General features: G+C 40.5%; 2 protein-coding genes across 4 annotated transcripts in view; both read right to left on the reverse strand.

The window, feature by feature from the left end:
* Positions 1 to 13,031, reverse strand: part of NIPBL (NIPBL cohesin loading factor) — a 4,951,262-nt gene that overhangs the window by 378,306 nt on the left and 4,559,925 nt on the right. The gene's annotated exons all lie outside the window — the stretch shown is intronic.
* ATXN1L (ataxin 1 like) overlaps positions 1 to 13,031 on the reverse strand; it is a 303,313-nt gene that overhangs the window by 246,227 nt on the left and 44,055 nt on the right. The gene's annotated exons all lie outside the window — the stretch shown is intronic.

Below are 13,031 nucleotides of genomic sequence, written 5' to 3' on the forward strand. Positions count from 1 at the left end.
ATGCGTTTATACAGGATTCTGCAGTTTGGGTCGTAGTTTCCACTGGCCCTGGGGCCTTGAAGGATTCCACTTCGGTTTTGAAAAGTTTTTCACTGTGGTTTTCTGGGCTGGGGGTGGGGTCAGGATGTGGATATCCAGTGAAATTAATTTATGGTCTGATCTTACCAATGAGGGATATACTTCTGGTACGGAGCATAGAGTCCCCATGTTGGTAATGATCAGGTCTAGTATGTTTTCTCCTCTTGTGGGAGTGGTGACTAGTTGTTCCATAGCATTTGAGTTTATAAATTCCAGGAACCTTTGGGCTAAGGTGCTGGGGCTTCAGTAATGCTCCCAGTCTATGTCTGGGTAGTTGAAGTCGCCCAATATAATGGTGTTTGGAGAGATCTTCATGTTCTCCAATGTTTTCAGGAAAGCCGAGTGGGATTCCTGACTTTGAGAGGGTGGTCTGTATGATGCTATAAACTGAAAAGCAGTCTTACCCACTGTCGGCTGCACATGGATGGTCTCCGATACTTTGTGCAAAGCCACTAACCTGGAGGTGTAGATATCCTTGATAAATATGGAAACTCCCCCTCCTTTTTTGGTTCGGTCCGGGTTTTGGGGCCGAAAAGCATGATATGAGGTATAACCTGGTAGTGCTGGGGTGCTCTCTGGATCCTTGAACCAGGTTTCTGTCACTGCACAGATATCTATGTTCTCCATACTGAGGAGAGCTTCGAGTGCATGCATCTTGGAGGTTAAGACGTCTGGCGTTTAGCAGCATTACCCTTAGTTTCTTGTTCCTTGTGCTGTCTATGGAGGTGGGTTTGACTTTTGAGCCTTGCCTAAAAAAAGGCAATATGGGGGTGGCAAGAGCCTTTGCCAATATCCGAAAGCCCAGGGGTGACAGGTGCAAGCCGTCCCTAGCGAAGCAACGTGGCTTGTCGAGCATGTCATCCCAGGCTGACAGACACTGGATCCCCTTTGAATGACACCAAAATTTTAGCCAATTGTTAAAATCGATCATTTTGTCTTTATACTGTGGCATCATTCTAGGGGAGGGTAAGATGCTGCTCAAGGTCAGGGTCATATCGGCCTGGTATACATGATCAGAGAGCTCCTCTATGTCTCTTTTCATGTAGTCGAGGGAGGTACGTCTCGGGTCATTCACGCCAGCATGTACAATGACTGAGTCATATTTGTATTTGCTTTGGAGTGACCTGAGTGCTTGCGTTATGTGGCGGATCCTAGAGCCCGACAGGCAGCTCACTGTGACCTTCTCTTTATTCAGCCTGGTGAGCGGGACGTCAGTGTGTCGGACAATAGAGTCACCTATTACAAGAGTATCAGGTGTGTTATTCAGCCTTAAGGGCTGTGACTGCTTGGCACACTGACTTTGTGTGCTATGTGTTGTACGTGTTTTGTTTTGGGGTAGCGTTTGCTTCGATGTCTGCTTTGGAGGTCTCTGTTGCTTGGGTAGATTTTTATTTAGAGCCTCCAAGTATGTTTTTGTGTTTTTATGTGTTTGGTTCGCTGTTGTGGTGGGACTATGTGATACTGGAATTGTGTTGTGTGAGGTTACCTTCTCCTCCTGACTGGTTACACCAGTTTTGAGATGAGAGAGCTCAGCCTCCAGTTTGGCTATATGGTTGCATCTCTCACATATATTTGAACCTATTTGGAGGAGGAGAGTGTTGTCCGTGTACATGAGACAGTTGTAACATTGCCTCAAAATTCCCAGATTCACCAGCTGCACTGGAGAGGAAACCATTGACTGACCTTTGGATATGCTGGAGTAATATAGGGAACTGAATTAAAATGGACCAATAGGGGACAAGGTAATCGTAGAGAGTATAAGAGTAAGTAGTGCTTATGGTTTATCAGTGCTAACTTGTAAGATTACTTATTTGGACCAGTGAGGGGCCTTAGAATGAGAATATGGTGTTTAATTTGAGAGACAGAGCAGTTCTAAGGGAAAAGGTGGAGAGCAGACTTTGTGGAGCCAGGAATAGTTTAAACCCAATTAGGCGGCGCTGCCCGATGTTGCGCTATGTGCAAAACCGCGCAAAAGAGGGTTTTAAGAGAGGGAGATCAAGGAGTTTGGAATCAACACAAAATTGCCAATAAAACTACAGTTTCAAGGCAGTAACCACTCCCACAGGGGCAGGCAGGCTGCTCAATGTTTATCACTGCCACTGATGAACACAGAGACTTCCCTTTAGCCCAAGCAAACAATGGCCTCAACGAAACTTACAAACAGGTCAGAACAGCAAATCTGTAACTGAACTTTTTTAAATCTCAGAAAAGTGGGAAAAAAGCAAGATTGTTTTGTTTTTTTAAGGAAAGCAGAGGTTCACAAGTATCAACAAGTTAGAACAGTGCAGTAAATGACCCCACACTTGAGTGCTAGGCCAGAGACAGATAAAATGCAAGTTTTAAGAAAAAAAAAACATTTTAAAAATAAGTGCAGGCAGGAAATTCAGTAATCAGCTCTAGGTTGTGTTCTAAATACAGTTATATATCCTTATTAATATAATAATTTATTTTTATTTATTGACATTTGTTAACCGGGTTTGTCCAACTGGGCTTGTGGCCCATTTTCAGTGGAGACCCGAGGTGAAAAGCTCCAGTAATGCATTTTAAAACAAGTACAATTTTAAACAATATTGATATAATAGCAGTTATAGCAAAACGATTTACATATGTTGGGATACATGCATAAAGTTAAAGTTGCATTAAAAAGAAGCTAAGTAACAATTTTACATTGATATAGTTCAATAAGCATGCATACACATGATGACTCCTCTCCCTAGCTGGGTCTACATTGTCTTATCGGATGATGAAAAGAGCAAACGCTCTTTCATCAATCTGATAATGTCGAAAGGAGAAAATAGCGAAGTCACGGACCATCGATTTTTAAAATATATCGGTGGGTCGTCTTCAGGACATTGCCATTTCCTCCACTATGGTGCAATCTCGGTGTTGGTATATTTAGGTAGGGGGGTTGTGGGGCACAGCCCCCCACATTGGGGGTTGTAGAGGCAAAGCCCCCCCACTTAATTGTGTTTAAACTTTTTTTTACGGAGCAGCAAATTTTTTCCCTGGGGGGAAAAAAAAAAAAATCACTGTTCCTTGTATTCGCGTTTTTGTGGTTTCGACATTATCGTTTCATTGAAAAAGCATTCGCTCTTGTCTTCTTCTTTAGGCTTTTCCCGGTTAGGGGTCGCCACAGCGGATCACCTTGTCCGCACATTGATTGGCAGTGGAGTTTTACAGTGTCGAGTTGCCAGCCCAGCGCCCAACCTTCCACAGAAGGCACACTCACACGCACACCTAGGGCCAATTTAGAGTGTCCAATCCACCTGCAGCATGTCTTTGGGATGTGGGAGGAACCGGAGCACCCGGAGGAAACCCACGCGACCACAGGGAGGACATGCAGACTCCGCACAGAAGGCATCCCAGCCGAGGATCGAACCGGAGAACCTCTTGCTGTGAGGCGGCAATGCTAACCACTGCACCACCGTGGCCGCCCCGTCCGATAATGTGATATAGATGCCTCCAGCAGCAAATGCCCAAAAGAACAGCAATGCCTCCACTGTTGGGTATGTCCAGAGATTCACAGACTTAATAAAAATTATTTTGGAAGATAAAGTTAAACCAAATAGAGACCATAATATTTTGACCTGGGCCGAACTAATACAGCCACTGCATGTACCACCCTCTAGTTTCACCATCCCTGGTTAAAACTGATCATAAAATTCTAACCTTCGCTTTCAATATCTAGAAAACCTCCTGCAGTCAATAATTCGGAATTCAGGGATTTTAAAAATGGGCAAACCCTGTCAAACTATGATGAGCTATCCAAATTCACTTGCAACATAAGCAGACCTGAAACGGACACAGCTTCTATTTATACAAAAGGAGTTTTATTCCCACATAGACAAGTGCTTTGATATGGCCATTCCTAGGAGAGCCAGATATAATGAGAAGTTTAAGAACAAACCAACAGGCAAAAAAGAAAAATGTCACTGGACGGAGAACCACAGATAAAACACAGCTTTACTTGGATTATCCTCACAACAATAAATACAGGATTTCGTCCCAAAATTTCAGAACTTTATCAGATAAAACCTCATTCAAAATTCTTCCTTAAATAGCCTGGTGGTTGACTTTAAGAACAAACAACCCTGGTGGTCCACCAGCTTAAATAAACTGTTATAACAAGAAAAACAATTCTTTAAAATGAGAAATTCAGATCTGACGTATGACTTAAGACTACATTGAGAATATCAGTAAGGAACTAAAAGTTACTATCACAGCTAGAAAGGCAAATCATGAACATAATTTACCTTTGAAGCACTTTTCTTATTTACATTAAAAAACAAAAACATCCAGCAGCACTCTAAGCTGATCCAAAATATCAGCACCCACTCAGACCCAGTAGATACAGCACATATACTTGCAGAAAAATTTAGTGTAAATTTTACTGCTGAAACAACTTCTTAATATCACAAAGAAACATATACTGAAGTGTTCTCTTAACTATGCCCCATATATATATATATATATATATATATATATATATATATATATATATATATGTGTGTGTGTGAGAGAGAGAGAGAGAGATAGAGCATAAGTATGCAAATTCTTTTCTTTATCTTTTGATCATGTTTATGTATGTTTTTGGAAACATTGTGTGTTTTTCAAACTCACTTTGGGTAGTTTAGAAACTGTAATCACATACTATATTTCTAATGTTTTACGTTTTAATATGTAAACATGGATCTTTTCTGCCCAGGACTCTTCCGAAAAAGGGATTTGCCCAGTCGGTACATCCTGATCAACAAAATGGTATAGAAATAAACAAAACTGAAGATACTGTTTCCATGGTGCCTGTTAATTTACCTGAATGCCAAATAAATAGCACAAAAAAATGCCCTTGTAGAGCCCCTCCCTTTAAGCAGGTTAACACAAGCTTAGTTACAGGATTGGTACCCGAAAATCAGCAAACTGCAGTTGTTGTGCCCCTATACTATGACGGGCCTATCATTGACCAAGGAACTGTAAACCCATTAGCTTGACTAGTTTGATTTGCAAAGGCATGAACATATTATAATGGTCTAATTAAAGTATTACATTAAAAAGCCTCACACTAGCTGTGAACAGGGGTCATTCTGTTCGCACAGCTTACTTGGATCTGGTTATACACAATGCAAGTATTGTAAACCAATTAAGTGGCTTAAAACTACATCCATATGTGGTAGGGTGGATAGCCAACTGGCTGAAAGACAGACGTCCTATATAGACAAGGTGGCATGTACCTCCTCAAAAAGTAAAAAATATCACTAATAGTGGAGTGCCTCAGTACTGGGAGCCCTCCTTTTCAGCACAAACATCTCTATCTCTAGATCAGGAAATCAGGACATTTGATTAACAAAGTTTGCAGAATACTGTAAACTCAGTGTTTCTGTAAAATCCACACCTCATACCCATTCATTACTGCAGGAAATAACACTTAGAAATAAGTGCACAGAAAAAAGTTCTAAAGCAGGTTCACAGGCAAATACAAGGCAACCAATTTACAAACCATTACGGGCCTAGCCAGTAACCTATAGTCAAAGTTCCCTGCAACCTCAAGAAGTTAGACTGAGAAAAACTTGAGGTTACCCATCTGTCTATCTGGGTTTACCTTGACAGTGGTAAGGATGCGACTCTGCTTGATATGTATTGGAAGCTTGCTCCAGAGGTGGGTGGATAAGTCAGGACATCAATCTGACACCAGCATGTCTTACTTACTTGCCAACTAAGGTTTAGTTTCTTAATCACGTACATATAAAACCATACGTTCTGCAGTAAACAGGATATCAAAAAAAGGACTGGCTCTTCTGCAGCTCGTAAAGCTAAACCCAGATCCCCACAGAGGAGTCTATAAGAAACTGAGTTAGTTCAGAGAGAGGGCTGTTAGTCTCTCCTGACAAAAGATCAGTAGTCTCAAAAAGCTTGGTTAAGTTAGGAATCTCTGGTCTCAAGCTTAGGGGTATTTTTAGACAAATATATGCCAGAGGAGATTATTAATGGCTCTGATGAGATACAATAAAGGGGAATGAAGGCCTCTCTGGATCTTGAGGAGATGCCTTTGAAAATTAGAGGAGCCAGACTGATGGCTTTTTAAACATCAGCAGAGACATGATGATCTAAGGATAATTACTTGACAAAAGTGTCTGACTAGAAGGGTGTGTTACCTATACTGTACAGGAAAATGTTCCGTTTACCAAATTAACTGTGATGTCCGGCTATATCCCACCAGACTGTCAACAATTAAATGACATCCTTTACTATCCTGGGGCAGTAACTAATGAGCTTCAATCGTCACTACTGACTCCAATACGAGATTGTCACTTTAAAGTAATATATTTCACAATTTTCCCACTAAAAGCACAAAAGGAACATGCTCCGTTTTTCCTGGGACCTCTGAAAACCCAAATGTATTTTCTTATTACACACTTCAGAGCAAAGTGTCCCAGTTTAAGACCTCTGATACACTCGCACTCAAAGTAAATTTAAATCTCACATATCCAAACACTTCCGAGAAAGCTTGATGCAGATTTCCAGTTGTTTCTTTCCCAAAATAAATACAGAAACACTGATACCAATCGGAGGGCCTTCACCCCTTCAAAAGAGGCATCCAATTATGAAAATTAACTTATCAAAATAAATGACAGCTATGACAAGAACAGCCAGGCCTCAGGGTGACCTGGGGAGTATCAGACAAGTATAAGTACTCTCTAATCTCAACACTGGTTTCCAGCCACAATGTAAAATAATGAAAAACATTTAATAAGTAAAAAGGATTATAAAATTGAAAATCAGAAACTCTCAATAAACATTAGAATTCAAATCACCAGAAATATAAATAAAACTGCTGGATAGGAATCTATTATTCAAGAAAAACTCCACCTTAATAGTTAGTATTTCTTAAGTTAGATCAGGAAAGTTTATCACTGATCTACTCTAATATATAATAGCAAGACCAAGGCAAGCTTACAGTTTTCTTGGCAAGTTCCCCTTTCTTGGTGTTCACTGACTGCTCAGCACTTGACAAAGCAGCCTCAACTGTCTAATTTCAAAATATAAGAGTCAGCTGTAAAATAGATTATATTTATGTCACTCAGTTGTTTAAATAATCTCTTAGCAGCAAGGAACGTCCATTGACATCACTCACTGTTCAGCTGATTCTCCAGTTGGTACTTTAGAATGTCCCTTTCAAACATGCACAGTTAGAAGTCTATCAAATCATTGACACATTATGTAGGCATTCTGTTTAAACAAGGAAAGACTCATTTTAAACTTATTTACATTTTCACAATCAGGCATGCTGGCATACAATACAAGTTAATCTAAGAATATGCACAAATCTCCTGTCTGACATGTTAACACAGATGAGCATGTTCAGTTTCTTCACAAACTGCACAACATTTTTTTTTTTTACATTTAAATTTGAGACCACGGTTTCACTCATGTTGCAGCAACTGTGTGGCACTGGAAGACTGAATATCACCACCTAATTTACAATCATCTGCAAATGTAGACAACCACAGTACATAAATGCTGGCCTAAAGGTCTGAGAAACAGATGCCAAACAGGTGAAGGCCCTATAGTACATCACTGTCAAAAAAAAAGTTATTTCACAAATGTCATCTGTGACTTCAATGACATGTGTGATGCCAGACAACCAGTAAGCTATCCACCGCACAACAAAGATTTATACTCAGATTTACAAGTTTGTCCATGTCTGCATGGAGAGTAGTGTAAAAGACCTTTTTCTAAGTTTATATAAGCTGTGTGCATTGAATAATAAACTACCTAATGCCTCTTACGTTTTCAAAAAAATAAAAAAGGGGCAAGACCTTCCTCTGACAAAACCAAATTGATGAGGGTCCAGGGTTTTTTTTTGCAATGACCAGATTAATGAGGTGTGAGGTATTACATTCCATAGCTTTATATATACAAGGTATTGAGAGACTAATAGCTCTACAGTTACCTGTTTCACTGGTTGGTTCACCATTGTATAATGGCAATACAAGGGCTGTTTTCCAGGCTTAAGGAATGTAACTAGTGGACAGGCTAAGGTCATATTTGGTACTAATAATCAGGCCTCATTGTACATTTTTAGGGCCCATGGAGGAGGTGTTCTTAGTCTGGGAGGGTCAAGAGGACTTGCTCCAAAGTAATTAAATGGGTGCTTGGACTGTAGGACAGCTATAACTGTGAGTGGAGAAAATATGAACTAAACTTTTCAGCTAGGAAATTAGCTATTACAGTAGGGTAAGAATGTGCAATACTGTTGTGGACCAGTTCCAAATATTGTTGGATGTCAGTTCTTAACTACAAATCTTTATGTAGGGAAGTTTTTTTATGACTATTTTCCGTTCATATTCAACTTTGGGCTTCCTATTGGTTCCTTCAAACTCTACATTAATTTGCTTAATTAAGTGTGCTTTTAAGGTAACCAGGAGTAAAAAATACTCCTTATAAGAATTAAGTAATTTAATTTCTCTTACTACATAGTCTAGTTACGTGGATATTCCTTCACAGGAGTTTGTTTTTAAATTTCTCATCACATTTCGTATGAATAGGGACTACCTTTTCAATAAAACTAAGTGGAGGGAAAAAGTCAGATGCACATACAGCAGTTTTAGCAGTGGGATCCATCACAAAAGGATTACAGCATAAAACTGTTTAAGTCACTAGGCAAGTTAGGGCTTGTTTTTGAGAAGTCCCTAAACACAGATGTATTTGCAGGGGAAGTACCATCAGTTTTAAAGGAAAAGGTCACCAATTTATGGTCTGACTTAACAAAACGATAATGATAAACATGGAGAGGTGCAATAAGTGACATTTGTTTGGCCAAGATAAGAATATTAGAGTCTGTAAGACAGTTAACTATAAAATGTTAGCTTCCTTGTTAAAAGTCAAGGAACCATTGCACATGCTGACCACTAGCAGTGAAGGCCTGAAAGTTTATTGATGGATAGTTGAAATCCTCCATTAATAAGGCATTGGGTTTAATGAGGATTTCAACTAAGGTTTTAAGTTATCATACGCAGAAGGGGACGTAAAAGACAGTGTTCTATTTCTAGTTATGAACTTTTATTTAGAGCGATTTGTACAATTAGAAGTTCAAATATGGTGTTCAGAGGAACCAGCCAGGAGAAGAAGTAAAGATATCCCTAAAAACACAGATATGCTCTCACCACTGCCTTTAGGTCTGAAGGCATGATAAGCACTAAAACCCACAAATATGTGAAAAAGTGTAGGTATTTTCACATTTGCTAAGCAACTGTCTTACTCACTACAACAAACAATATGATAAAGTAAATCAGGGATCTTGGAACCTAGGTTGGCAATTCCCACTCCACCATGAAACCATAGTCGACAGAAAATCCTTCTATTTAGCAAAACTAATACCTAAAGGCATATCATTCAGTTCAAAAAAAATCATCATACTTAATGCAGTCCTAATGAGATCATCAATAACTATGATGCCCCCTTTGGGAATATGCCTTTTTATAGGTTCATACTTTCATAGGTGTGTACTGGGCTAATGGCCCTGGGGCCTTTACAACCCTAGCCATAGGATTGCCCTGGCATAGTGCCACCTGGACCTTAGTTCCCTGTGCCTCTGTCGAGTAGAGACACCGGAGTTATCCCCAGGGTGAATTTTCTGTTTCCCATACATTCATCACGATTTCTCGAAGAGGGTCAGCAAGGTGCTCTGCTTGACATGTATGTGAAGTCTGTTCCATAGTGTGGGCAGTCTCTGGGTTATGAACCTGTCCCTCCAGCATGTTCTGTTTATTGTGGTAATGAGGTTGAGAGCTTTAGAGCATGTAGTGCAGAGGGATTGGGATTTCTTTAGATGTAGCATTTCTAACAGAGCTGGGTCTGACATGGCTTTGTAAGTCAAGCAGAGATCGCCTCCAAGTAGGCAATATGCAACAGAGAATAGTTGGAGTGTTTTTGAGTCTGTCCATATAGGACAAGTGTTTAAGACCTAGGATCCTCTTTGTGAGGTACTTTTGCAGCCTCGCCAGTTTTTGAAAGTGTCTAGTGAGGTACATACCAAATGGGGCATTGTACTTGATGATTGGCCTAATGAGGGAAGAGTAGGAGGAGACAATGACCCATTTCTTTCTGGATGCAAAACCCTTAACAATGAGATGTGCCACATAGAAGGACTTTCTGACCACAGTGGCAATGTGGTGATCAAAAGAGAGGTTGCTGTCAACCTGTGTTCCCAGATCTCTTATAATGCCTTCTGTGTTCAGTGGACTACCATCAATGTGGTAATTTATGGGAAATGGGTTTTTCCCAAGGGAGATGACGATACATTTTTGGCTTTGAGCTTAAGGCCATGGTTCTGGACACCAGTCGTTGGTCTCAGAGGCCATTCTGTAGGATGTCAACATCACTCGGGGAGTTAATAATGGCTCCCAACTTGCAATCATCTATGAACTTTGTCAGCCAGAGTCCCTTCATGTTGGTCTGGACTTAGATACCAAACAGAAGAGGACCCAGGACCAAACCCTGTGGGACTCCACTCGTGACTTGGAGTCGAGACTTGGAGTCAGCTACTTTCACTATGTGGGTTCTGTGAGCCATTTGCAACCCACCTAGAAATATAGGGGTTGATGCCAAGCTTAGAGAGTTTTTCTAGGATTCCTGAGTGAGGAATGGTATCAAAAGCCTTGGCCAGATCAGGGTAGGCTGTATGAATCACCTTGCCTTCATCCACAGCTCTTGTGACTGACTCAAAGAAGTCAACCAATCTGAGCAGGCATGATCTACCCTTCACAAAACCAAACTATGTGGGATCCAGAGTTTGGAGATTCCCTATATCCTTGTTTATTAGGTCCATGATGATGCTTTCCATAGCTGTGTCTATCAGACTCGTCAGGCTAATGGGGCGATAGTTCCCAGGGTCTGTAGTCACTCCTCTATTGTGGAGAGGGAGGACTATAGCAGTGCGCCATTTGGTAGGGACAAAGCTCGAGGGTAGGCTGTGACTGAACAGGGCACACAGGTGAGGTGCCAGCTCACTCTATAGTTCATGTAGAACACAACTAGGGATATTGTCAGGTCCCATAAAAGCTGTATTCTTGGGCTTGGACAGTGCTGTTTTTACCTGTGCAGCAGTAATACTGGGTGCCTGGCAATCTACTGGTATTGTGATTGGTCCTTTTGGGGGGGGGGGGGTAAAGTTGGCACAATCTGTCGGCCAGTATACTGGCAATATCTGTTGGCTCGGTATAGGAGGTACCATTGTGCAGTAGCTCAAATCAAATCTGGGTATTGCCGTGGAGATTCTTTACATAACTATAGAAGGCCTTGTGGTTGTCTTTACTATCTGCTGCAATTCTGTTTTCATAGCTAGCTTTAGAGGATTTGATGAGGTATCTCAATTTTTTGTTGAGGCTGATAAGGGAGTTTTTCCAGTCTTGGGACTTCACCTTATTCTACATCAGTTTCCTCCTTCTGTTGTAGAGTTTGTTTATGGCAGGGGACCACCAGATTGGCTTCCTTTTTTTTGGAGGAGAGCGTCTTGGTTCTACTGGGTATGACAAGATCCATGCATTTGTGTATGTGTTCGTACAGTGCACTGGTGTATGATTCTGCAGATATATTAAATCAAATGGAAAGGCCTCAGGAGATTCCTAACCAAGACGACTGTTAGCTCAAAGTCCCTGCATGTCAGAAAGGCTTGAAGTGCTGTTCCTTCACTCTGCTTCTTATAGGTTCTTATGTTTTGCATTCTGTACCATTACAGACCCCATTCTCCTTCTTGATTTCCTGTATCTTTGCAAGTCAAAAGCCCACCCCCACACAATACCAGAACTAGGGACTTTATCTCCACCAGCGCATAAATGAGCTGGAGAGAAATTTATTACCAAACATCTACCCCCACCCCTGAAACAAATTTCTTCTGCAAATTAAAGTGGCACCCTAGCAACCTTCAAATTATGCTTGGATAGGTACCAATAAATTTAATCCAGGACAAACTCGAATTACACTTCTCGACATGGAGGGAGGGGGGAGTACAGCATGAGTGTGGGCACTGTCAAGATGTAAATGATCGTGTGACAACTACCTTGCATTCCTAACAAACTGTGTCACATCAATAAGCACAATAATTGGTAAAATAAATAAAGGCCAAATGAAACCGTATGTTTAATTGTAATCATTGTAAATGCATTTTAACACACAATGCAGGCCTACTGCATTAAAAAGTATCCTAGCACAAGTAGATTTTGAGACTGTATGCCCCAGATTTCAGGAATTAAAACACTGAACATCATCTTGTTGGTCCAAAATATGTCTTAATCTGCTTCCATGTTCACAGCAGACCTTTGAAGTGGAGACAAGAGACAACCTGACAATAAGCACTTATTAACAGAACTAACAGGACTATAGAGAAACCTGCAAAGAAGGTTCACAGTTAGTTTTCCTAATAAACACAACCTGCACATCTATGCCAGGGTTCTAGGCAAACTCATGTTCACCAACCAATTTTTAAATCCCTTTCCTGTTGCTTAGAAGTCTGCACGGTCCCTGCGTTGTGTGCTTGCCAGTACGCCTAAGCTTACCATGTATATTTTGCTTATTTTATGCTTACAGCTGTAAATTTAAGGACTGATTTAGTATTCTGCTGGTTATATGTTTTTCTCATTCGCTATTACACTGTATTCCAATATTAAGTGGAAATGTGATATTGTGTTGACATTACCTACAGTGCATGCTAATGATATACTGTGAAAATTAACATTACTTTCCCCTTATCTTAAACCTCTTAGCTGCTAAAATAGCTTGTTTTTTCAGCCTAGGTTACTACTACTTATTATTATAATTTAGGAGCATAGTACATGTTTTCTGTGTTTTTAGAATTATTTCACCTTCCTTTGGAGCTTTTCTCCACTTGTATGGGAGGGTGCAAGTGAGATGCTACACTGTACTGTGCTTGTAACAGTATTGCAAAACTGGCCATTTAA

Source organism: Protopterus annectens, chromosome 1.part0 (genome assembly GCF_019279795.1).
Source record: "Protopterus annectens isolate FY-2018-M chromosome 1.part0, PAN1.0, whole genome shotgun sequence".
NCBI classification, from domain to species: Eukaryota; Metazoa; Chordata; order Ceratodontiformes; family Protopteridae; genus Protopterus; species Protopterus annectens.